Source organism: Ambystoma mexicanum, chromosome 2q, assembly GCF_040938575.1.
Source record: "Ambystoma mexicanum isolate Mex_15411 chromosome 2q, UKY_AmexF1_1, whole genome shotgun sequence".
In the NCBI taxonomy this organism is placed as follows: domain Eukaryota; kingdom Metazoa; phylum Chordata; class Amphibia; order Caudata; family Ambystomatidae; genus Ambystoma; species Ambystoma mexicanum.
Window position 1 is genome coordinate 859656769 of NC_090924.1, and position 27415 is coordinate 859684183.

The following is a 27415-nucleotide window of genomic DNA, read 5'->3' on the forward strand; positions in this document are numbered from 1 at the left end:
GAGGACACAGGGGGTGATGGAATCAAGGTTGGAGAGCAGGTCTTCAAGGTCTTAATTTGAGATGCTTCACAGGGTATGAGTTTAAGGGTGTAAAAAACAAAAAACTCAAAGCAGGTAAAAAAGAACATCTCATCCTGTACATTTCTGAGGAACCTTACTATTGAGGACTCACTGGGCGGTGCTCACACAATGATAAATCAAGCGCCTTGCTTAATGACTTTGGCTCCCTAAGAAAGAGGCAATTATTTTAATATAAATGTGGGATTACAGTGTATAGTAATATATATAGCGCTTTATAAGAATATATACCGCTTTACTAAGTGTGATGGCATTTTTTTGTTGTTGTTGCCAGCAGTAATGTGGCACACACATATAGTTATTTTTGTGTTGCCAATATAACTTGTGAATATGTTGCTGGTGGCATGCAAGGTACAGAATCATAACACAGCAAAAGCCCAATGTGAAACTGCAGAGAATAAAGTGCACAATGTTTTTCATTTCTTTTGAATACCTTATACATAGAAGACTACATTATTTATATAACTGACTAACTTTAATTAACATTTACTAAACACTAACTCTAACTTCCTTAACATTATAATGTAGTCTCATGTTCAAAATGAGGTGAAAATACATATTTTGGAATTCGTTTTCAAATGTGCACTGGCATTTTTTTTCTTCTCTCTTTCTGTGTTGGGTTGCAGAAAGCAGAAAGTATGTACGGAAGGAAATAACATTTTAACAGTTGCTCTGTGAGCAAGGATCCCATTGTGTAGAAGTGAAGGGTGACGCTGCTTTTAACCTGATTGGAGGAAAGTGTCTGCAGACATATCATGTAGACAAGATAGGGAGGTCCTGAGTTCTGCTAATGGAAAAACTTACAGAGAGAAGTCAGTTTGTGTTGACTGGGCTCTGAAGACAGAAGTTCATGGTGTCACTGAGCGCTGGCTTGAAAGTTCATCGCCGTGCTTCCCAGACACCCAAGATTACAGGAGCAGTTTGTGCTGACTGGGCCTGTCTTTCTGAGACGAGCAAAGCAAGGTCGTGTGGGTGAACTTCAAACAAATACTTTTGGTAAGGAGCTAAGTTAAGTGAGGTCACTGTGTGCGGTCACATGGATGAATTATAATACAGTGTAGACAGTATAGCAAATCCCCTGCATTTTAATTTTTCATGTACAGAGTGTTAAAAATTAACTCATGTTTTAAAAGGCTTGCTTGCTCTGTTTCTTTTTCTTTTGTATTACAGATGGTGGTGCAATGTTTATGGTAAGAACTGAATTGTGAATTGTATTTGTATATAATATAATGAGAATATAAAAACATATAGTTTGGTGTCATTTTTGCATCTTTGAATTTATATGAATACACAGGGGATATTCATTCTCTTTAGTAGTGCATTTGTCAATTTGCCCATGCAGATAGAATAACAACCCAGAATAAGCTGATAATATTCAGTGATAAAGCAGATTTGCGTGTGTGTGTGCCTTCCTTGCATGTTGTTTGGAAGGAATCAAATATAATATATAGATTGCTGGACGTCCATGAGCCAGTAATGCCTAAGGGTGCATAGATCGCTGGTGTAGATAAGCCAGTGATACCGGTCACAAACTGTAGGTGGTGATCTATATAAAATTGTTGGGTTTCTATCATATGCATAGGTCCAAGACTCTCTACAGAACACTGGGAGATACTCTAATAGAAAGGAAGGTTTTGTTTTATGATGGGGTCATAATATAGGGAAGAAAACTATGCTCACCACTAAATACTGCAAACAATATTTCACCACTGAATACCGCAAATAATATATTACTAGATTCCACAATATAATATAATAAAGTATTGTCACTAGAATAATATGAGGCCAAACCCAATCTAAATGCAAGGATAATTTACCACCAAACTGCCGCTCATATTTTGACGGTAAGAAAATACTGCCAAACCCCAAATTTACACAAGATATCCTACAAGTGTGATGCTATGATTATTTCAGATGTGATTGCAGGTTCAGTTGTGGCTCCCGAACGACTAGATGTCAGAACTCTAACTAACCACGCTTTTGGTTCCAAGCCGGTCATAGCTTCTTACGAGCTAACTCAGAATATTCCTGTCCCTAACAAAAAATTGTGCACAACGGACGATTTGGGGGGTTAAACCGACTTACTCAGCGTTTAACTTATTTGGAGGGGAGAAACAGAGAAACAGTTTCCCAAGAATACAGCTACATTAAGTGAGCTACCTAGCTGTTCTGCTCCATTTGTGCAGGGTCTATGTAGCTGTTCTGTTCAATTTGTTCATGGTCTGCACATGCCAGTTTGGTATATACCCATGTTCTCTGAATTATCTGAGGATATAAGTCTATCTGGTGCTATATTGCCCATCCAGGGGCTGAATATGTCAGCTTGTGTTACAAATCTGTTCTCTAAACTATCTATTGATAAGTGTTTATGCATACAAGGGTTGTACAACCCGGGTGGGCCTACAATTCTGATCTCTAAATGATCTAATAATAAGAACTCATCTATAGCTAACCTGCTGCCAATCAGCCTTCTGTAGAAAGTGTTTTGAATACATTGTATACTCCCAATATTTTGAGGGCTCAACTCCCTATGCTACCATCTACCATAAATAAACAATGAAAGGGATCTGGCAATTATGCTCATACTGAATATTCCTGTATGCCGGCCAAGCCTCTGGAGGCCACACTGAATACAAAAGACAAGGATCATATCAAACCTTTCAATATTCTACGCCATGCAATAACTACTGATGTAATGCCTGTTGGAGTAACGTCTGAGGATAACATGCTCCACATTAAGATAATATCATCCCATGTAAGAATGGTGTGCTTGAATCCTACTGTGACAAATAAATTAGTGTTGACCAGCCTATTGGGAGATAATTTCCCGGTCTGCTTGAGTAGAAGTAATGCATTGTTGATCTTTGTGGAGATATTAATCTTGAATGCTCTTTCTTCTCCAGATATGGATAGAATTGAATTCCCAGAGTGGAGGACCACTAATACATCTATTCTCCACTTTGGGTACAGACTGGGGAAGGAGGTGGTCTTTTCGGAAAGTTCAAAATTAATTGATTTGGGATTTTCTATTGATCCTTGGTGTGACTATGAAAACCTACCAGCCGGACCCTCTTAGTGGGGGTTCATTTAAAATCATCTTGAACACTGAGGGAACTAGATCCTGAGAAGTTAGAGAACGTCCAATTGATAAATATTCAACTGAAATCGATTGGGCTGGAGTCGCATCGCCTCTGTGGCCGAGAGCCGAACCTTGTCCAGGGTAAAGGCATCATCGTGGTCACTGATAAAGTAGGATTAAAGTTAGCATCATAGACTTATAGGGGTTCTTCACATTTGTTTTTGAATGCAGTTGTAATTAATCTCTTAAAAGAGTCAAACCTTATACTCCTCCAAGAAACCCGGCTCATTGAACCCCCAGTAATCGATGGATTTCATATAGTTTTCCAGCAAGCAAAGCCTATTAGAGGGGGTAGTGCATCAGGGGGGTTTGATTACCTCCATAAAAATAGCACACAGCCTAATGGCAGTGGAGATCTTAGATCTTCCATTTGGCGCTTTGGCAGTCTCAATATCTAGGCTGGAAGAACAACTCTCTTTATTATTGATTAATATTTACTGGCATAATGTGGAGGAGTTTTGGATGATTTTATAGGGTCAATCTAGGAATATATTCTATGTTGGCAGTCTTGGGATGGGAATGGACGTATCATCGTGGCAGGGGATCTGAATGTGAATTGCTCTACGTTTGACCCGGAGAGTGATACTGGGATATAACAACCGATATGGTGGCACCCGATTTTAAATCCCAAGCGGGTAGGCAGTGGTTCCTCGCTATCACAGCTATCAGGCGCAAACTTGTGAATGGCAATGTACCGGGTGATGAATCTTTTCAGCCTAAATGACATAGAGGGTCCAGTAAGTCAACTTTTGACTATATTCTTGTGTATCATTTCTTGTTTAATTGCTGCATTGATCTACTAGTAGTGGAAAGTGCTTAGAGCGATCATTCAATCATGAAGGCAAATTTCAATTTGTTTTTGAACGTATGTACCAAAGGGGACCCGACCGGACTAAGAGTGGGAACTCCATACAATGGACAGCACAGAATATAGGTGTGCTTAACTGAAACCTCAACACGGCATTGAAATGTACAAACATGGAATGTAAAATGGACCCGTTCAATGTCGATCATTTTAATCTATGTCTAATTTAATGGACTCAGTGCTTTGTAATCCTGTTGCAAGGCCCAAGTGGGGGGGGGAGAAAAGCTACCCTCATAAGTATGAAGAACGGTTAGTGGCCGTAAAGCAGGCCATGAGGAAAAGTATTAGAGATATTAAAAATTCAACTGATCAGAGAAAAGTAAAACTGTATAAATATAAGAGGGAAAACAAAGATACAGAAATTATTGCAAATCTAGAAGCGCAAGCTTACTGCAGAACAATGCAGAGTCAATGCCACACATCCTCCTAAAAAAGGATGTGGATGCATTCTAGGCTCTAGTGAATGTGCAGGATGCTCCTTCGAATGTTATCAAGCTAAACGTGGTTCCAGAGACAGGAAGGGTTACATTCTTTACAGAATTATACACTGTTACTCTTAACAAATGGCATTTCCCTAATATTTCCAATGGTAAGCACCTATAGATATATTGGCATCTCATCTCCCAATTGAAAGGGATAAAGTGTTGGAAATCGTTAAAGCCTCTAAAGGTTCTAGAGCGGCTGGCCCAAATGGGTTAACTAATAATACTCTAAAAGATGACCCTATTAAATGGGCAAATGTACTGACGGTGCTATTTAGGAGTGTAGTCACTCAGGGGAAATTTCCAAGCACCTTGCAGACTGCTTTAGTCATACCAATATACAAGGGGTGGAAAAGGCCGAACCCAGGAACTTGTCTGATCTAGTTGATTGAAGGGGACAGTATGTTATTTGCGTCCCTGCTGCTGAAACATTTATAGGAGTGGTAGTGTCAGAATCAGATCTGGGGTAAATGAAGGCGCTTCTTGTACCCAAAGAGGCGCTAATTAGCAAGAAACTACATTTCCCAGCATGCTTTGGGAAGTATGTAGTCCTTAGCGTTTCACGCAGCACGCCAGCTGGTCATTACTGAGGTTTGCTTAAAGACCACCACTGCCCGTGCCTCAGTGCAGGTAATTACAGATTATCAGCAAGGGCGGCGGCAGCTGAGGATGCGAGGTAATGGATGAGCACTGGGACGCCGGAGGACTGCTTCATCCTCAGTGTTGGGCATCAATCTTCAGGGTCCGGATGTCCTCGGAAGGCATCCGGACCGTCAGTTAAGTCCATTAGTCCATTACGCTCTTGACATGTTTGTGTTTATACAGCCTGAATTCTTTGCTTACTTATGATGCCACGATAAGGGAGAGCATGTGAAGGAACACGCCATTTACTTATGAACAGACAAACATTAAGCCTGGCTAATAATTCGTTTTGCAAGGAGAGTATCAATTTGAGCTAAAACATGATTTCAGGGACCATTCCATTGGGCCCACATAGCAAGAGGGCATGTGCTTTGTGTCATTGTTTTGAACAAGTGTTTGTTGCTTCAATGTGCCCACCGGGCCATGAGTCTCGTAACTTCATTGTTTGTGCCATTTTGCTTGTCTGCAAACCCTCCGTGTTTCAAGAGTATGTTGCAAAGGGTGCTTCACTCTTATGTCATGTCTAAGTTTCTAACCCTATTTTGTTGTGTGCAAGGTAGTGTCTCATATGGACACTAATAAGAGTATGTAGAGCTTGATAATTACTGTTTCCTAGTAGGGTATGTAATAAGTTCATTGCAGGTCTAGGAGATTATGTTTTCAGGATTTAGGATACAGGTATAGGAGTATTGACCTACACAGTATTATATTGCTATGTACTTGCTTGTTATGTTTCCCCCTCCTTTCCTTTGTCACTCCACCCCCTTTCCCTAACTCCGTCTTCCCCCCATTGGCTGCCACGTGGTTCCCTGTGATATTATATTCAGGTGCCTGTGCCAACCACGGTGGGAGGGTCGATCTATTCGGCTTCTGTGGTTCGGGAGAGGGGGTCGAGTCCCCTATTCCCTTGTTAAGTTTGACATGGAGTTAGAATTTTGGGGACTGCAACAAGCTCTGATGAGACTCTTTGGGAGTCTATATGAGAACTCTGGTGTTAAGAGTTTGGCCTCAATAAAGAGGGCAATTTGTCCAGCTGCATTGAAACTGAATCGGGCTTGAGGCAGGGGTGTGTTTTTGCCCCCTGACTCTTTAACTTATATGTCTCTGACATGAATGATCACCTAATTTCGTCTGCATTAATCCCCACAAAATTAGGCAAATAAAGAATGTCTTGGATTGCCTCATGACTAGGGGTGCTGGTAGTGTTTAGTTGTGCATGCTCCTGGGTGCATTTGTGTGGCTGGTTGTTGAGCAATGAATGGAATATACTGTGCATGATGTGTTGCCACTGGAGGTGAGTTGGACTGCTCCATGTACATTTTTAAGAGCCAACTTAAAACGGTCATGGGGTTAACTGTCAACATGTGTGCCTTGCATGTTTGGCTGTTTGAGCATCAGGTTGCTTTGAATGCCGATGTTTTGAGAGAAGTTGTATGTGTGCACTTACTATGACTGTTAATGTTAGTTTAGGCTGCCATTATTATTGTTGCTACTATGGTTCTGGACCTACAGATACCTGATAATGAATGCTGCTTTGCCCTCTTCCTTATCAATGGGGTGCAGATTATCCTGGTGCCAGGTGTTTTGCAGCCTCAATCACCTTCTGTAGTCTCTTAACTTTCATTTGGAGTTTGTTCACCATTTTATGTAAGCCCATGCACACTCTGGTTGGATACCAATGGAATTCAACGGGGCAGTGAGGGAAAAACACCCACTTGCCTGATCTGCTGCTCATTGTGCCAGGCAGCCAAGGGAATGCCTCATGGTGATTTATGAAATATCGATTGATGAGTTTTGCCTTTGTCTCTGCTTATTTCCGCTTTCTCTATTTTCCCAGACAAGGACACCCCCACTGGCTAGCTATGCCGTTGTTAGCGTGACTTATTAGTGTGTCCTTGCGTGGTTTGTAGGTATGTGTTTTGTTTGATAACATGTATCTGTCTGCTGCCCATGTCATTCACCTGCCATTCACCTGCGAGTGGGCCTATTTGGTGGTGCGATGTTGGCGCATGTATGCTTTTGTACACAATACTACAATTTGCCTATTTGTCAGGGTGTCTTTGCTGTGATCGGGTGGTTTGATGTATACCTACTGCTGTTGACATTGTTTGGTGTACCTTGATATGATGTGATATGATATGTTATTTTAAACGCGCTTAATACCCAGCCAAGGATTTCTAAGCGTGGACCCGGGATCGAACCTGTGGTGCTCCGTGTCATCTTGCTTCCAAGGCGAGCATGTTGCTCGTGAGCTAGCCTCCCGAGACCCTGCGCTATCTTCCCGAGATCCTCCCTTACCTACACTGCGCATGCATAGTTGTAGAAGCAGAGTCATTCAGCTTGATTCATGGAATTATTTGCGCGTAAAACGCAGATTTGCAGGCCATTCTGCCTGAAAATCGCTGTTTGAGGTATGGGGATTTTCGGGCAGAATGGCACGCAAATCTGCGTTTTACGTGCAAATAATTCCATGAATCAGGGTGTCTGTATCCATGTGGATTTGGATTCACAGTGAGCACATATGCTAAGGCAGTGGGACAGCTACTGATTTTGAAAATGCCCTGGCAAGTATATGATAGATCCAGGCGTAGGTCTGCATAACATTGCTAAATCCTGTACGCCCGTTTTTCTGCAATTTATAGAATCTGGCCTGTAGACTATAAATTAGGTCTTGAAATTGGCTTTGGCATTGTGACCAACCATGGTGTGCCATTAAACACTATGCAATGTTCCTCCACAATATGTGAACTCTACGCTAGCAACAGTACCATGGGCATGTAGCGTTAAAAGTAAAGAATATCAGAATATGACGCAAAGGCCCATTGCCCCGACTTCTTTTTCCTGCATTAGATGTGCAACAAGGAAAGGGTTCTGTAATTGATGACTCTTCATAACAATTAACAGTTCATCAATAACCTATGGGATAAATAATGCATATTTACAATAATGCAACATCACTCAGTGTAATATAATGTACCGTGTTCCTTCAGCCAGTCCATTAAATATCTAATGGACTGTCTGCAAATACATTAATTATCTCTGTAAGTTATTGATGGCATGTCCACTGGTCACTATTATAAAAGTTCATTTCCAGTGACTGGAAGTACTGTAAATAATGCATCTACAGCCAACCCATTTTTTGTTCAGTGATATTTTCCAGGTTCCACGGAAACACTTTGTCCCAGCTCTGAGAAGCTATTGGATATTGCCTTTTCCACCTTAATAATGTTGGACCTAAGTCAGGGTTGGCTCACACAAAGAACCTTCATTTTGTTTGGTGGAATATTACCCTCCACATTTTCCCCCAACATTATGTATTTTCATGCAGAAATGTGTCATTCGGTTGTCCTTACCCAACTAAGGCTAAGCCCATTCAATTTTGACTAGGTTGCATATCCATCACTTCATAATACATTTGACAGAAAGACTAAGTTCTGGTGATATCCAGGCAGGGTCACAATTTGCCACCTTTCGGACAAGGTCAGGTGCTGCAAAACCACTATGGTGGTGTTATGTTATGTTAAAGGTTCTTATACCATGCACTGTTGCCACCTTGTGGTCTCTTGGCGTTCTGTCCGATCTGTATTGAGCAGGAAAGGAAAAAAGCAAGTGAGCTATGATGTGCTGTTGGCACTGCTCACTGAGCATAGGTGTATTTTTTGGTTGTTAGCTGCCATGTGGTGTTGGGTGAGACTATGGCCCTCATTACAAGTGTGGCAGTATTTTGCCGGTGATACTGTGGAGCCGTTGGCACCATTTCTGGCAACCGTAACCATGAAATCACCAGCAAATCACAACATCGCGGGAGCATGCATTCCAGCATGCCAGTAACGGCGCGACCGGTTTGATGGAAACACTGTCATCGCCGTGTGAAATCGGTAGTGCTGCCAGCATTAATGCCGGTGGCACCATATATGGTATGTCACTGCCTGAAACAATGGCAACAGAAACAACGGCAATGGAAACACCGGCACCGGAAACAACTTCACCGCTGGAACTGGAAGTTCACCGGTAGCCATTTTGGAAAACACAACCCACTTAAAATCACCCAGTTCCTGTTATCATCCGGACACGCAGACACCGCCATTGCACTAGCAGGCATGGCATCTCAGATACCTGAAAGACAGCAACGGAAACCACGCTTCACTCAGCAGGAACTAACCATCCTGGCAGACTGCATAGTAGAACATGCTGGAGAGCTGTTTACAACGGACCACCGGAGCAGCACACAACTCAGAAGAATGCCATCTGGGAGGAGATTGTGCAGAAGGTGTCAGCCGTGGGGCTCGTACCCCATACAGGACGCGACTGCCACAAGCAGTGGGATTCACTCTGCCTGAAGGTCTGTAACCTGCTGTCAGCCCACCGTAAGGAATGCCTGGCCACTGGCAATAGGACAGCCTCACCAATTAAACTCATGCCATGGGAGGAAAAATGCAGCATTGTGCTGCACCTTGAAGGGATTGAGTGAGTCGGAGCAGCGGAGGCTGGTGCAGGGACACATGGAGAGGGCGGTGAGTACAACGTGCCACAACAAAACAATCACCGCAGGAATGCAAATGCAGTGCACAACACACAGTGATATGTCCAACTGCATGACACCAGACCACATTTAACCCATACAGTGGCCAACGAACCATGGTGGTTGGCCAAGGGTACACAAACCTTTCTCCCCCAAAACATCCAAACACACATATGCCCACATGAGTACTAGTCATGTACAGACATTGATGAGATGGAAACCAACACATACATGAGGCACACACCCTCTAAGGTGGCATGCATGCACCATGAGCAATGTGCCCCTGTTGCACACTCACATATATGCACAAATCCAAACCGTCCTAACGGTTGACCGCATACCTGTCAGACCAACACCCCCAAATGCAATAGTGCCCTTCCTACTCCTGCACCTCACTCACTACCTGTGGCATCCCTCAGGGCACCATTCAATCGACATGGCTCCACAACACATACCTTGCCCCTTTGGCCCACCTTATCACCACCATTGCACCTCACTCCCAGTGTTATGCTGTTGACACACCATCCACCTTTAAACTCCCCTCCTGTACTTCCTCGCCATCCTCTCTTATACATGGCTACCTGACTGCTAATCATGCAACGTGCTCTCCTGACGACCCCTGCCGTAATCCCAGCAAGACAGATAAGCCTCTCCCTGAAATGCCTGCGCCCTGTTACCCACTGACTCCCTGGCAACCCACCATGGGCACCCTCCCCACGCACCCCTGAGAGGCCACAGACCTTGTTGTCACCCTTGACTCATCCCACACCGAGCATCAACACATCACAGACCATGGAAAGAGGTACGATATACAGCACCTCCACCTCAGAGTCACCCACGTTTACCTCACTTACCCCCTGAAGCCCAATGTCTCCAGAGCACTGGATCCCACTGGGCTTGACAACAGCAACATCCCTCCCTCATTATACCTCTCACCTACCTTTGCCCCCTCATACTATTCCAGGATACAACCTAGGCCTCAAGCCCTGGGACCACTTCCCTCCAGCCCTGTAATCACTCTACTGGCTCACTGTGATGGCAAGGATCAATACAAAGACCCCTAGCCCCATACACAAGGCTGTCTGGGTCTGGTCCCCCATGAGTCACTCTGGTGCCAGCCCATCCTCGACTAGTCACCCACAGCATCCCTCACCAGCAGTTGCCTACAGCCACCCTTACCTGGACTAGCCCGAATCTAGACCACCCCATCCTTTGCATTGTACCCCCTCCCCCTTAGACCTCTTTCAATTGCCCCTGTGGCTCCCATCAACACATGCTCAGCCCCTTGTGCCCCCCAGCCCCTGCACTACAGATCTATGTGATTTTAACAAATTAAAAAATAGAGAATGACATTTTAATGAAACAAAAACAACGAAAAAAGATTGAATAACAAAAAATGGAATGGGGTCCCCACAAACCACCTGTTTCCCCATCCGCTGCCAGGGCCACACCAGCACCGGCCAGGCAAGGCACAGGCCCAGTGAGCATGCCGCCTGCCCCTGCAGCAACTCCTGCTGCCCCAACAGAGGCACAGCTTGCAGCCCCTGCAGCAACTCCTGCTGCCCCAACAGAGGAGCCAACAGGACGGCCACCCCACCACCACAACAGCCTCCCATGTACAGATGGCGATGCCGGGGAAGAGGCCCGGGACACAACCGAGAGAAGATCTGAACACACCCACTACAACCATACTGCCCACCTCCACCACCTATACCCAGCATCAGAGACATGGATGCATGCCTACGGCGCATCGTGGAACAGCATGAACAGATGCTGGAGGAGACCAGTTTGATCCAGGAGAGCGTGCAGGTCACCGTCCGGCACTGTGCACATGCCCTTGCCCAATCATCATGTGCAATGGTCCTGCTCGCACAGAAGGTCTGGGAGGGGAACAAGTCCATCTCAGCACTGGCTGAGATCCTCACCCTTTCCCTGCAGGTGGCACTAGAGCGCAGGGACATGGCAGGTTCCGACCCACCCTCAACCATCACCACTCCTGCCAGCTCACAACAGAGAAGCTCGAGGTGCCGATCCCTCCCTCTGTCAGGCTCTCCACAAAAGGAAAAAAACCGGGTGCTAAAAAGCCACGGAAGTGAGCCAGTCCCAGACATCAAGTGACACTGATGCTAACTAGGGGGTGTTTTGGGGATGGTGTGTTTGGGAGTCTTAGTTGGGAAGGGGCCTTTGGGGGGATAGTTGGGAGGATACTACATGCAGTGTGGGCCGTGGGCCGTGGGTTGTGTGCAAGTGCTGTGTGCTCAGAAGTAGTTCTGTATGAGTTCCTGGCGGGTTGCACGCCCATCCCTGTCATCCCTGTGATGGCATAGTTGCATGTCTGCAGCTGCATCCACTTTGCTGTCATCATCATCATCTGCCGGAGGCATGTATTTGTCTGGGGGCAGGAGAATGTTCTGCCAGATGCACATATTGTGCAACATGGCACAGGCCAGGACTATCTACCCCACTTCCACTGGACTGTACATCAGTGCCCCACCGGAGTGGTGAAGGCAACAAAACCGTACATTCAAAAGTCCAAATGTCTGCTAAATTGTCGCCCTTGTTCTGATGCGAGCATGATTGTCCACTGTTTCCTGGTGGCTCTGTGGATGTCTCACACGGGTCATCAGCCATGGTAGTAGGGGATAGCCGGAAACATCTGCTTGGAAAGGGACACAGATAGGGCCATGTCATTGAGGTGACTGGGCATTACATGCATGTTGGGATGTGGATGTGTGACACATGCATCTGGGTCTGTGCGCTTGCAGGCAATCAATCACCTTGCTGCACCCTGTGACCAGTAATGCTCGTCAGGACATGTGTAGGATCAGACTCCTAAGGATGGGTTGGTGATGGTGGGTGGGCCATAGTCAGGATATGCTGTACTTTGTGACATGGGTGTGATGCATTCTGGTACCTGTGGTGCATTACATGTGCCTGTCCATCTGTGCCCAGATTGTGCTGGTGTGTCCTTCCGTATTCTCATGTGGTGCATGCCAGTCGTGGGCACCCAGTCTTGCATGCAGATTCTGTCACTGCATTTGCATAGTGCATGTAGGCCATGACCTGGTGACAGTGAACATCCCCCCATTCCCCAGTACACATGCAATGTGGCGTGTGTGTTGATCCTTTGACTCACCCAATAGCCAGATCCGCTGTCCACCCTAAGACGCCATGTACCCAAGCAGCATGCCATTGCGCAGGACCATGGAGACATGTGTTGATCACAGGCAGCGGGCGTATCAGGTCTGCATGTCAGATGTCCTGCACATTCATAGAGTGGTACAGCTTTCTGTTCCGATACGCTTTCTCTGTGGCAGGGCCAGCCACTAGCTATATGTGTGCGCAGTCCACTGCTCCCAAAACATTTGCATGCCTGCAAGGGCATGTAAGTGGACATTGGTGGTGTTGACCTGTGCCTTTGCAATTGGTAGGGCGATGGGACACATGACGGAGTAGGGCATCCAGGAACTGCATGAGCACTTTTGAAAATGCTGGCTGGAAGGTGCCATGCAGTTCCTCGACTGTGTCTTGAATGTGCCTGTGGCAAGAAAATGCAGCACAGACACCACCTTCAACAGGGGGGGAATGTCAGTCTGGATGCCAATGATGCTGTGGATGTCGTACTGGATGACGTCCACTATTGCAAGGATGGTCTCCCTGTTCAGGCGGTAAAGTGTGTGGATCTGCCTGTCAGTCAGGGATCAGGGGTGGCCCTTGTGTGGGGTATAGGTGCACACCTCCAGTGCACCTCTTGCTGCCCATTGTTCGTCTGCCTCCTCCTCTGCTTCCTGTTGGCTTCCTGTTGGCCTGTTGCACCACCTGCTCATAGAGCTGCATTCCTGCATGCAGCACCTCCATGTCCATAACTGCTGCTACGAGTGGCAGCATGGTTGTGTTGGAAGGTGTGTGTGTTGTGGGTGGGGTCCTTTTCAGCAGTCCCTGTGCTCATTGTGTGCAGCTGGGTCAATTGGGTTTACCTGTGGCCTGTTCCTGCACACAAGGTCCTGGTTACTGGCATGGGTTTCACTAGTGTGAAGTGATTCACTAGTGTGCCACAGTTTCAGTTATCCGGTTGCACAGTATACACTGTTACCGGCACCGTTGTTATCGGCATTCCTTGTCGTACTGCGGTGGTCCAGAATGAATGCCGGTGATCAGAATTACCGACAGGTTGTTTCTGGACCTCCACACTTGTAATGAGGGCCTATGTGTGGTTTGTTTTGTTGTTGTGTTGTTGTGAAGTGTGTGCAGTTTCTTGTCCTGTAGAGGGATGGTTGTGTTTAGTTCACGGTTTGAGGAGGTGTATACAGAAGGGTGAGTTTTGTAATCGCTTTTACTGCAAAGTTCTTGCAGACCCTTCAGTTATTCCCCATTCAGCACCGAATAGGTAAATGCCATGTTACATCATGAAGGATTACCTCCGCCCATAATATAAGAAGTGTAAATGGAGGGTTTCAGTAACAAAACTTGAAGTTTGGTGGAGTGATAAAACATGCAGTATTCCCACTACTTCCAAACTCATAATCATGCTCTTAGGGTCTGCGACTTCTGTGTAATCGTGGTCATTTTTATATTGCACTTGTCACCACAATTTAGATGTGTTGTGGCACGGTAGGCAACAGTGCTGCTATTAGTATTCATTATGGTATTTATACTATTAACCTCAGAAGGATGGAACCCTGGGCAAACATTAACAGGATTCATGCCTTTGGCCCCTGGGGTTAAACATGGATCCCTACAGCATGATATGATATGTTATATATAACGCGCCTAATACCCAGAGGTTTCTAAGTGCGGACCGGGGATCAAACCTGTGTTGATCTGTAACATCTTGTTTCCAAGGCGAGCATGTTGCCCCTGAACTATCCTCCCAAGACAGAAGTCACTAAGCTGATTATGCTTATTACCAGATTTCAGAAGATTCCCCATTATTAATGCTGATGCAGCAGGGCAGAGGAAGCCCTGAGGGTCCGCGACGCGCAATGGGAACCTTAGTAGGAATAAAAGGACACTATATTTGTTGCAATTCCCAGGTGGTTTTGAAACACAGAAGGCAGAATTCGAAGATGACTGCATTTATTTCATGCATTACAGTTCTGATAAACTCTAGTCCTGAAACAATTCACCTCAAAAAAATGATTCTTAGGCAGGCACATGTATCCTAAATTTCATGGTACATTCTCAAAGCCACCAAGCGCTAAACATTTGTCATAATGCCTAAATCTTCTTGAAAACTGTCATAGTAGGCCCAAGTTTGCTAGCATGCTTGAAGCTCGGGGTATGCTGCCAGACGGACACTACCGGCACAATGAAAGCCTTATTTTATCGCCCTACTTTGCCACCTGATGACTTTATCTAATAATGTATTCTAAACGTTTGTATAGAGCGCATTGACACTTCCAGACCGTGGTTTTAGTCACCTCACAGGAGAAAGGGAGGAGAGGCACAAACAGCCAGAATATACATACAAGACCAGGCCAAAAATAAATTGCCTAGGGTGAGGGTGCAATTTCCGGATATTGTGCCTATTATGACATTGGTCTCATGCAGGGTGGATAATCAAAGGAAGTGCGCCCATATACTTCAGTTAGGTGGTGGTTGAGAAACGCGTGTCGCATGGAAACCTTTGCATTCGTGACACCGGGCGTTGCTGTAGCCTGCTTTGATAGGGTGACTTAAGCACGGCACACATTTGGAAACTGTAGCAGGCAGACACCAACAATGCTGTTTTAGCTCAGACTTCAACGTTTCCATTGTGACACTGTTTGTTTGTTTGTTTTATTATTTATAATGTGCATTATACCCGGGGGGAGCAGGTTACAGCAGTTACAAGTATATGCAAAGCTTAGTTACAACAGAAAAGCTATAAAAATGTACACATAAGTCATTAATTAAAGAGGGTATATACAGATGGTACCTATTTACAGGTGTAAGATATACAAGAGGTATATACAAATGATACAGACATCTTGCAGAAGCAATATATACAGGGTTTAGGGTGTTTATAGATATAACCGAGTGGGCGGTGATAAGTACGGGTATACAGGCAGTGAGCGGGGTAGTTATAGTTACCACAAAGGTAGCAGGTCGAGAGAGGCAGCGAAGGATACACTCCATGAGGCATAAGGTACTGTAGCAGTGAGTCCTAGCTGTTTGCTGAGCAGGGGTTATCTTTACTGGTCGTTAGATTTCAGCCATATAATGATGTTGGATCTGAAGTTTTGGAAAGATTGGTCTATTCTCAGTGTGGGAGGCAGGGAGTTCCATAATTTGGCTCCTTTCACGGGAAGCTGTTGCCTCCGATTGTGGAGCGTTTGAAACTGGGTATAGAGAGGCAATCTCTGATAGCTGATCTAGGAGGTCTCAGGGAGGTCTGTTTATGGAATCTCTCGGCCAGGTAGATGGGGGCAGCATTGTTGAGAGATTTGTGGGTGAGCTACAAGGTTTTTAGAAGGATTTTGTCATTAGTTGGGAGCCAGTTGTTCTGTCGGCTGCTCTCAAAGATGTGGTCTCTTCTGGAAATGCCTAATGCCGCTCTAAGGGCATTGTTTTGTAATGTTTGGATTCTTCTGATAGTTGCTTTAGTCGATCCTAAATAGAGGGCATTGCAATAGTCTAGGCGAGATAGGATGAGTGCTCTGGCCAGGATGATGCAGTTACTGTCAGAGAGAAATGGCTTGCCGGTGCGAATAAGTTTGCACTTGTAAGCCGTGGAGAACGCTGAAGAATTGACCTGTTTGGCAAATGAGAGGTTTGAGTCAAGATAAAAGCGTAGTGTTTTTACCTCTTCTTCTACTTTAATGCTATTGCCATCAATTATAAATGAGGAATAGTCAGATCCTAGTTTTTTTAGGTTAGAGGGGGTGCCCAGGATGATGAGTTCGGTTTTATCATCATTCAGGCATAGACCACGTGTGGCCATCCATGGCTGGATGATGATGTACCCTCTATTCACCAAAGCCAAATCATTTTCATAATCCCCTGAAAGCGGGAGGAGGATCTGGGTATCATCTGCAGACATCTGCAGACACTGGGCCTGATCACGACTTGGCCGTTACTGCCGGCGGTATTACCGCCGAACTCCCCGGCGCTAATAGCGCCGGATCACGAGTTTGGGGGTAAAGTACTTCCCCATTCCCCATTGAGCCCATTCGGGAATGCCCCATTCCCCACTGGGCTCAAGGGGAATTTTCGCGGTCTTACCGCCGGCGGATTTACCGCCGGCGGTAATAGCGTGAATTTTCGGCAGATTTCCCCCCAGCTCAGAGCTGGGGCGAAATCTGCCGAAGCCCTGATTCGGCGGGCCCTTAAATCCGGCGGTATTAGCGCTACCGCCGGATTTAAGGGTTACCGCCGAAGTCGTGATCAGGCCCACTGTCTGGTGTCTGTGTGTCAGGGGCGACAACCCCAACGTTTCCGAGTTCAGGAAGTTTACACAATCTTGTGAATGGAACGAAATATTCTGAACACATGCAAGTAGCCCTTCCAAGCCATCATTTTGGAAAAGGTGTGATGAGGAATATAAGTGTTGATGAAATCGAATACCAATGAGTCCCCCACAAGCGATTTTTAGTTTTAAAGAATGTGCATTATTTTTTGATCTTGTAGTGATAGGCTACTGTGAGACTTTTCTCGAGGTTCGTTTTGCAGAAAAGATTAAACCATGCTACAGATCCAGACAACGAGATGAAAACGAAACCCCACATTAAAATGATGTGAATTATTGATTTGGCAATTTCCGTTATTTTCAGGAAACCTACAACATAGAATGCATTTGCTGCAGGCCGGTGAAACAACTTCCCTTCGTCTTTGCTAGGGAAGGAACTGCAATCTGATAAATTCTATTTATATCGTTTGTAATTATGTCATGACATTTGCGAACAATAATGCAGTTATTGTTCCGAGACTTTAAGCTTCACCAAAATGTTTCCCTAAATCTCCGCGTGTAATCTTTAATAAGCTGCTTAAAACGCAGACGTCAGGCTTGCAGGACTTCCACGGCAGCATTGAGCACAATGGCTGTTTGTGGTCGATGCGGCGGTGTAACTCTTCCTCACGCAGAAGTGTGCTGGCGTCTTTTGGAGTTAATGTTGGTATTTGTGAAATAAATACGATTGAACTGATTACATTAGAGTTACTAACCGAACAGTCACTTTTCAAACATTTAGCTCCACACAAAAGTAAACATACATGAATTGCACGGCGTCTTCTGTTAAATTAATTCAGTTCACCTTCCATTTGCTCTAAATCTGTCACTGCGTATTCCAACTTCAGTGCCTGTCAAGACATCCATTTGCTCCTTCGTTGTGAGGTGCGATGTTTTGGGCCTGACTTGCAAGGAGTTTTCCTGCGGGATTGCACCATTGTAAAACTATTTTTGTAAACTAGGCCCATGTAGAGTACAGAACATTTTAAAACCGAGAAGGGTGGACTTCCTTTGGAGAATAGGTAACTGGGAAGTATTTGGAGGCCAGGCCTCTGTTTGATTCCACAAAGGTCGAGTTCAGTCAATTCCCACGGGGCATCAGTTGCTTTTCACAAAAACAAGATCTTACCTTGTGTGAAAGGGGCGTATGGCTGGCAATTGACCCAGATCACCTGCGCGATTTAAGGCTAATCCCTACCACTCGTTTTTTTTTTTTACTCGTATGGATTTTTTAGTCAAAGTTACACTACGAAATGTGACTCATTAATGACCTTTACTGACATTAGACTACACGAAGAAAATAAATAAGAAAACAGTAAGCATTGGCTACTGCCAAACTGCAGCAATAAGCAAGCACTTACAAAGCCAATCGTTTTAGCTAATGTACAGGCATTGTATAGTCAATTGCCAATCTTTGATATTATATGCCCGGGCATTCACACTATGGGCCTCATTACACAGAAGGCGGTAACCATGGCGCTATTACCGATCCCGCCATGGTGAATGGTGGAATTACCGCCCCATTCCAAGGTTGGCGGGGCCGTAATTTCCCATTCATCATGGCACTTCCTCATTCCCATTTTTGCCCCCATAGGGCTCAATGGGAATGGGTAAGGTGGTAATTACGGTACCGCAAATTGCGGTGCCATAATTGCCTCCAAGGTCCCTTTGTGGGTCCCATCCTTAACGGCTGGTAAAACCAGCCGTTAAGGTAGGGACCAGCAAAGGGACCTCGTAGTAGGGCGGATGGCGGTAAGGGATTACCGGCACCGGTGCCCTTACCGGTGACGGTAATCCCTTACCGCCATCCGTGTAATGAGGCCCTATGTGTCCTCTTTGCCATCATACGGCTGAAAAGTACTTTGATTTCTCAGGCATTGGCATTTTATCAAGGATTCTCAAATCCCAGGAATCCTCTCCATTTCCAGGTTTTGATATAACAAATCTAGACATTCAATTGTCAAGTATTGCCATCAAACCCGTGTTTGTTTGTTTGTTTATTTTGTTTGTATAGCGCTCCAAACCCAGGGGTAGAAGGGTGCTTAAGAGAATGGTTACAGCGTTGAGAAGTATCTTTGTGTTACATACTTCGTACATACTTATAATATATACATATATATACAGTTATCAATATACAGTGCACATACAATAGACACAATATACAATTATCAATGTGAATACAGTACCTAACCAGTTACCGCACGGGGGGTGTAAAGTCTGGTGTTAGTTTATTTATTTATTTATTTATTTGTTTATATAGCGTTAAAGCCCGCGGGCATCAGAACGCTTACATGTAGACTGGACAACAGAAAAGGAGACGGGACTAGGCGAGAGAAGGCCTAAGTTAACTCAAATGGAGTCGTTGTGTTACCGGGATTTACTTAAAAAGTAAGGTTTTCAGTTTTTTCCTGAAGGTAAGGTAGTTAGGCTCAAGTTTTAATGAGGTGGGTAAGTCATTCCATTTTCCGATGGCTAATGTCGGGAAGGCCTTGCCAAGGCCATGTTGTTTTTTAGTTATAATGGTTTGTAGTTTGCCTGTGTTTGATGATCTGAGGCTCCTGGGCGGCTCGTACCATTTAAACTGTTTCTTGAGGTAGGCCGGGGCTGCGCCATATAGGCAGCGATGTACCATGGTGAGAGACTTGAAGGAGATTCTCTCCTCCATAGCCAACCAATGGAGGGTTAGTGGGGCTATTCTTTGTTTAGGAGCCAGCTGATGACCTGCTTCCTGAAGATCTGGAAGGATTCGATAGTTTTGATGTTGAGGGGTAGGATGTTCCAGAGTTGGGGGGCAAGTACTGTGAAGCTTGCCCCTCCAGCTCTTTTTAGGTGGAACCTGGGCACTGTCAAGCATAGAGTGTTGGAGGATCTGGTGGATCTGGTAGAAGGTTTCATGGTTAATTTATTAGCTAGATATGGTGGTGCTAGCTGATTGAGGGACTTGTACGTGATGCAGATGGTTTTTAAATCAATTTTTTGGCGTATGGATAGCCATTTGCAGGCTTTCCTAGTAGCGGAGATATGCTCTCGTCTAGGAATGTTGAGGGATGCGCGCAGAGCGTTATTTTGTATTACCTGCAGCTTGTTGAGTATGGATTTGTTAGCACCTAGGTACAGGCTGTTGCAGTAATCTAGTTTGGATTGTATGAGGGCCCTGGCAAGGGTGAGGCAGCTGTTGGGTGATAGGAATGGTCTGCTGGCCCTAATGAGCTGCCAGTGTAGGCGGCGGCTGAGGCGGTCATATTGGTGTGTTTGGTGAGGTTGGTGTTGGCATCTAGATAGAAGCCAAGGTTTTTCACGCTTTTGGCTATAGGGATGGTGTGGCCATCGATGGTGATGTTATTATAGCTAGGATTAAGTTTAGTTAGGGTGTTGGGGGAGCCGACGATGAGGAGCTCTGTCTTCTCATCATTCAGGCAGAGACCATGCGAGGCCATCCATGCCTGAATGATGGAGGATATTTTGTTGATCCGGGCAGAGTCTGCTTGGTAATTACCTGTGATGGTGAGGAGTATCTGGGTGTCATCTGCGTAATTTGTGTAGGTGACACCCAGACGGTCCAGTTGGTCAAATAGAGGCTATTAAAATAAATGTATTGTACAAAGTGGGGGATACACAGGATCCTTGTGGGACCCCGCATGTGATGGGGATGGGGTCTGCTGCAGCTGTTGTGGAGAAGACCCGCATGGTTCTTTTTGCCAGGAAGGATTGTATCGATGTGATGGCAGAGGAGGAGAAGTGGGCTGCGGTGGCAAGGTGATTGCAAAGGATTTCATGGCTGACCAGGTCAAAAGCCGCTGAGAGGTCCAGTAGGAGTAGGATTGCGGCATTGCCTTTATCTTTAATTTCATCAATCTGGCTTTTGAGATCAACAAGGACAGTTTCTGTTTCATGTTGAGGTCTGAAGCCAGATTGATGTATTCCTAACAGTTGGTTGGATTCCAAGTATTCCTGAATTTGGATGTAGGCGACTCTGTCCAGGATTTTTAGTAGGAAGGGGACTGTGGTGATGGCCCTGTAGTTGGTGGGTATGGCTGGGTTGAGAGATTGTTTTTTTAGGAGTGGGAGAACCTATGATTGTTTTAAGTTGCTAGGGATCGAGTTATTGGTGAAGGATAGGTTGATGAGTTTGGTGATGAAGGGGGAGAGCTCTCTGGCTGCATCTTTTATGATCTGTGCCGGGCAGCTGTCTCCTTTGCAGTTTTAGGGTTTCAAGGAGGTGATGATTTTTTGAACTTCCGGGATGGTGACTTTCTTAAACGAGAAGCATGAACTAGTATTGTTGGGCGTGGGTAGGCTAGGGTTGTTGACCTTGTTATTGGAGAGGTGTTGGCGTTTGTCCTCAATTTTAGTTTGGAGTCCTGAAATTTTGTTGTTGAGGGCGTTTTGGATGCTGGTGCACCAGGATTTGTCTTTCATGCAGGTGTCTGGAGGTGAGATAGGGTTTTCTAGTTCCTTCAGAATTTTAAATTATTCTTTGGAGGAGGAACCTGCCTGAACAATCCAGGTGTTGTATACATCTTTTTTGGTGCAGATTATCTCGGTTTTGTAAAGTGAGGATAGGTTTGTGAGGTTGGATTTGTTTTCTGCGGTGGGGTTAATCTTCCAAGTGTGTTGAGCCTTGGCTCTTTTCTGAGTAGTTTGAGCTCAGGGCTGTACCACAGGTTCAGATGAGCTTTGGGTTTGACTTTGCGTATTTTCAGGGGGGCAACGGTGTCCATTGCTCTAGCCATGGAATCATTGAAGGTGTCGATCAGCAGGTTTAGGTCAGCGTTGACTGGGAGAGCATTGAGGGTGGGTAGGACCAGTGGTAGTAGGGCTTCAGCAGTAATGTTGCGTTTATTCCTGGTGGGACAGGCTGGTGCCAGGGGGTGTTTATTGGGCAGTACCTGATTGGTGTTGACCTCAAGAGGGATCATGTGATGATCGGTCCATGCCAGAGGTTGGGGGTCTTTACAGGTTGTATTGCAATTGTAGGTTGCTACCCAATCAAGGGTTCTGCCTTTTTGGTGGGTGGGGATTACAATGAGTTGAGTGAGATCATGATCGGTTAGGACATTGGCTAGGGATGCAGCATGTGCATCGTTCGGGTCTTGGTAACCGAGGTTGAAGTCCCCAAGGATCATGATTTGTGCTGATGGTTTGGAATATTCGGTGATGAGGGATGTGATGTCTTCTTCAAAGCTCCCAGGGGTGCCTGGGGGTCTATATATGAGGTGGAAGGTGATCTTGGTTGTGGGGGAGGTTTGTAGTTTGGCTGTGAGTATCTCGCAGGATGTGAGTGAGACTGTAGCAGCTAGTCTGAGGTCTAGGGAGGATTTGGAAATGATCGCTACACCTCCACATCTGGCGTTAGGTCTATCAGCTCTGAGGATAGAGTATTTGTCTGGGATGGCTAGCGATAAATGTGGTCCAGACGCCCCATGAAGCCAGGTTTCTGTTAGGGCTAGAAAGTCGAGGTCGTTGGTAAGGATGATGTCTGCAATTTCTGTGGGGTGGGCAGCCAGGGATCTTACGTTGAGTAGGGCGCCTTTTAGTGGGGGAGGTGTGGGCTTATTTGGCACATTGTGCTTTGTATTGGTTTTGGTGTTAGGTTTGGAGTTGGGTCTAGTAGTTGTGGTGGGGAACCTGGATCCTAATCTGTCATTGCGGGCTGTGATGTTGGGGGTAAGGGAGGGGGGGTTAGGCCGAGAGGCCTAGAGCGGGCAGGAGGTTTGGTAGTCAGTTTAATTTGGTTGGACTTAGCGATGGGACTGGGGTGGTTGCGTGTAGTGTTGGTAGGTGGGCCTTGGTTGACAATGGAGGTGAGAGGGTTGCTTTTACAACTGCTTTCAACACGCTCAGTCCATTTTTATAGATGTACCCAGTTAGCATCGAAACATAGCGGAAGGAAGACAACACACGAGCATCCCATACGGAGGAGTGTTTAAAGTTGAGGGGGATAAGATAAAATGGTGGATACCGCTGAGTAAAAACAAACTAAAGGATGAAACCCTTAAAATCATTGTGAAATTATGAAAATGTAAAATGGCCGAACAGCATCTATTCAAGATGAACATTTGACTGACAGTGAGGCAAGAACATTTGACACCTGCATTAAATCTGTGGAAAGAGCATTTAGACTCCTTGAACTACACCAACAAACACAGGTCCCCCATGCACATTCAGAGGATTGTATGGAGCTGGGGGCCCACAATCTCTGTTAAGCTGAGGAGCTTCTGCCAAAATGCCTTTTGGGGTCCATATAATCCTTAAACCAGCCAGGCCTTGGCTGTTCAGGAGCATGCCACTCTGTGGGAATAGCAGGGCAGTCCACCAGCATGTCCAGCTGAGATGGGAACCATGCCTAAACCTGCCAAACCAGAGCCACTAAAACTAGTGTACACCTTAGATCTAGTGTGCAGGAGGGTTCCAGAGATCATGGAGGAAGGGGGAAAGTGTAATGTCCTCCCTATCCCCACATCTGGGAAAAGGCACACATGGCTATTGCAAAACATTTTGGCTTCCAACTGAAAGAGATAGGAAGCTGACAATCGAGATGTGACGTGAAAACATCTATCGGAAAGTGACCCCACCCAATTTCACAGCCCCTGAAATACCGATAATCACTGTCATCTCTCCAAATCTGGGATCATTAGTCTGCCACGTTGTTGTGGATCCCTGGGAAATATGCTCTTACCTTGATGAGAGATTAAGGACAAAAGTCCCAACAGCTTATGACCAGGTCCGAGAGCCTTTTGGACTTTGTTACCTTTAGTTTGTTGATATATCGGTTGTCAATCTGATTGTCCATGAGAAGACTAGCTACGCAGTGAGCCCAGTGTTTTTTTAGGCTGCAAATGACAATCATTCCAATCAAATAACATGCCAGCAAGATTACTGAGGAAACCACCTCCCTCCAGTCACAAGGCAAGTGCAATTGACTTGCATCAGATTCTAAGCATAGATCAGGGAGGGAAGCAAAAATTGCTTTTCCATTCCAGGCCTTAACCTTTTCCAGTCACCATTTAATCTTCATTTGTATTGGTGGAAAGTTGGGCCCTGTCAATGTCGTCTACTCTGTTTGGAAGGGCCTGAATTGTTAACTGACCACAGACCCTAAAATGGACTGGACACAGAAAAACCACTGAGATGGTATCCCAAAGAAGCACTATGAGCAGAGCTAGGGATCTCAACGACACTACCTGCATCATCAGAGCCCCATGCAATTTCCTCCTGATAAAAATCATCTTTAACCTCCAGGGCAGTAATGTGAAAGCCAGATAGTCTGCTACAAACCCCAGAAACTCCATCTTTTGAGATAGACACATTTCATACTTCTCCTAATTAATGTGAAACCTATGTAAAGCAAAGGGCGTACTGTCAGGGAGAGATAACAATATGCCTCTACCAGGGATCAGGCCATGATTGTAATGTTCTCCAAATAGATGACCATTCTCACTCCCCTGGATTCAAAAAGGCTGGCACTAGATGTAACAGCTCTGTGAAGCACCAATGGGCTGGCACTAGAACAAATGGAAGACCGCAACTTTCAAACTTCTTTCCTTCCCAAAATATGCATGAATCTTCTGGCAGATGACCAAACGGGAACAACTAGTTAATCATCATTGATATGGAATCTGACCAACCAGTCTACCAGTCTCAATATTACTCGTTAGTTCGAGTTAGTTTCCATCATGAAGTGTAGATGAAATATAAATTGGAATGTCATAGAGTGCAGTAGATAATTCCGCCCCATCTAGAGATTTAAACAGTGGGATGCTAAGGCGATATGCCCAGAGGTGGCGGCCCACCCTGCAGGTAACGGCCTACTGCCCAAGTTAAGGAACTGAGCGAAGCGAGGGCCCCTTAACGAGGGTGGTGGGCCATTACCCACAGGATGGGCCCACAACCAAGGGGCATATCGCCATTAGCACCCATGTAGTGTGCTACATGAGTGCTAAATAGTTTTTTTAAAAAAGTATTTTCTCTCTGTGAATGGAACACCGCACCGCTGCAGCTCCCTACCCTGTGTGGCTGCAATGGAAATGGAAAAGGGGCTCCGTATGGTGCCCCGCGTTCCAATTCCCAGGTGGCCATTTGGTATAGTATTTTCTCTCTGAGAACGGGGTGCCGCGAAGCGTTCTGTTCACGGAGAGAAAATACTTTTCTTTTTTGAACCATTTAACACTGTGTAGCACACAACACGGGTGCTAATGGCAACATGTCCCTCAGTGGCTTGGCCCACTCTGCGGGTGATGGCCCACCACACTCGTTAAGGGACATACACTTTGCTTGGGCCCTTAAATAGGGTGGCAGGCCGTTGTCCACAGGGTGGGCCCACCACCTCGGGGCATATCGCCTCAGTATGTATATAGATGTTATTATCCATGTTAATTAGGTATATCAGATAGTATAAAGACGCTTTCATAAGACCTTTCCCCTTTTCGCCAAGACCAAAAAATTGGCTTACGCCCATGATGCTGGGCATACGCCTCTGGTCTAGTTGCCACTTATGACTTTATGCAATAATGGAAGAATCTCTTCTCTTAGGAGTTGATATAAACCCCCAGGACTTTCATCTTCACTGGCTGCCTTCCCCACAGGGACCGAGAAGATGGCCAATGTGACCTTCGACCTTAGATGCCATTGCGAATGAAAGCAGTCCTTCCGCTTCTTCTTGAATGAAACATCCAATGCTAATTCCTTCCAAATAGACATTAAACTCCTCGGGGGAACAACTTACCTCTGTTCTGTATAGCGTGTTTATAGAGAATACTTTTATTATTCCCTCAGAGTTAGAGGTTGTAGTGCCATGTTCATCTTCTGAAATATAAATGTCATTAGCCTTCTCTTTTTCTTTGATCATTAGAGACAGGACTCTCCCTGTCTTTTCCCCCCTGAATAAAATGTCTGTTATATGAGGACCTATATAAGGTTATTCTCCAATTCTGCTTGAAAATAAGACTTTATATTACACCTAACCATGACGATGAACTCTTTTTCTGCCTCTGTTCCCATATGCATAATAATTGACTGAGAGTGCAGCCTCTGTTCAAAAATGTTTCTTTTCCCCAAGCAATGTACAGAGTCTCCCTTTTCTTGTTTGTCCTATAAGGAAAGAAGTTGTACATCCTCTGATTAAGGCCTTTAGAGAATCCCATATCTAATGAGTGCTGGTAGATATGTTATTGCAAATTAGCACCCGAGAAGGGGGGGGGGGTCAGGCAGCCTCCCAGTGAATCAGCAAGCTCAGAATGGGGGCTTTACCTCATTTTGAAGCCTGCATTGTGAGCCTCCTCACAAGAAGAAGACCCCCATCTTTCCTGCCACGGGGCATCAGGTAAGTTCACCCTCTCCCCAAATTTCCACCTCCCTCTCTCACTCCCCCCACATCCCACCCCAACCCACTTACCTTTAGCTTTCTGGTCCCTCACCCGAACCTGTAACACTCAGTGTTCCTGGCACTTCCCTGCCATGATAATGGATGCCATGGAAAGGGAGAAGGGGACTATGTGTAGTTTTCTTCTCACTTGTCCATGATGGCAGTCTTGTTTTGTAGTTTCTTTTTAAGTTGAGAAACGGCAACCATACCATTTCTTTACCAAAAATTAAACCTATTCCTATCCCAGAAAAGCATTCAGAGATGTTAATAGCAATAAACCCCTCCGTGCAGAGTCACTACCAGGTCTTGTAATGCCCTGGGGTTAACGTTAAGGTCCTCGCTTCACTCTGGCCTGTAACTCAGCCCTGGGAATTACCTGACACAGTAATTCCCCTGCACATCAGGTTTTATTGGCTTGATTATGAACTCTCTAACCTCTGCTTTAATGCTTATTTCTTTTAAAGTTTAAGGTCCATTTTGCACCTTTGCAATTGACTAGGAGGGGAAACTGACACTCCCATCTTGATTCTTAACGTGAGTAATCTGGTAAAAAGGTCCCCTCATAGGCAAGACAGATGTTTTTGTTGGCTAACATAAGATTGAAACAAGAATACTGATTATACCTACGAGAAAAATAAGAAAACTTCACTCTTGCAGGATTAAGTTCTCACAACATATCTACTAAATCAAAATTTGACAACAAATACTTGTTTGCTTCACAGGTATTAGATTTTGTAACATCAGTACTTTTGTTTGTATGGTCAAGACTTGGGTCATAAACAATATATGTTCTATGTCTAAAAGAAAAGATCTGGTGACATGTGAGCATTGCAAGGGGCAGTGCATCATAAACACTATGATCATCTTGGTTAGGAGAGTAAACTGATCCTACAGAAA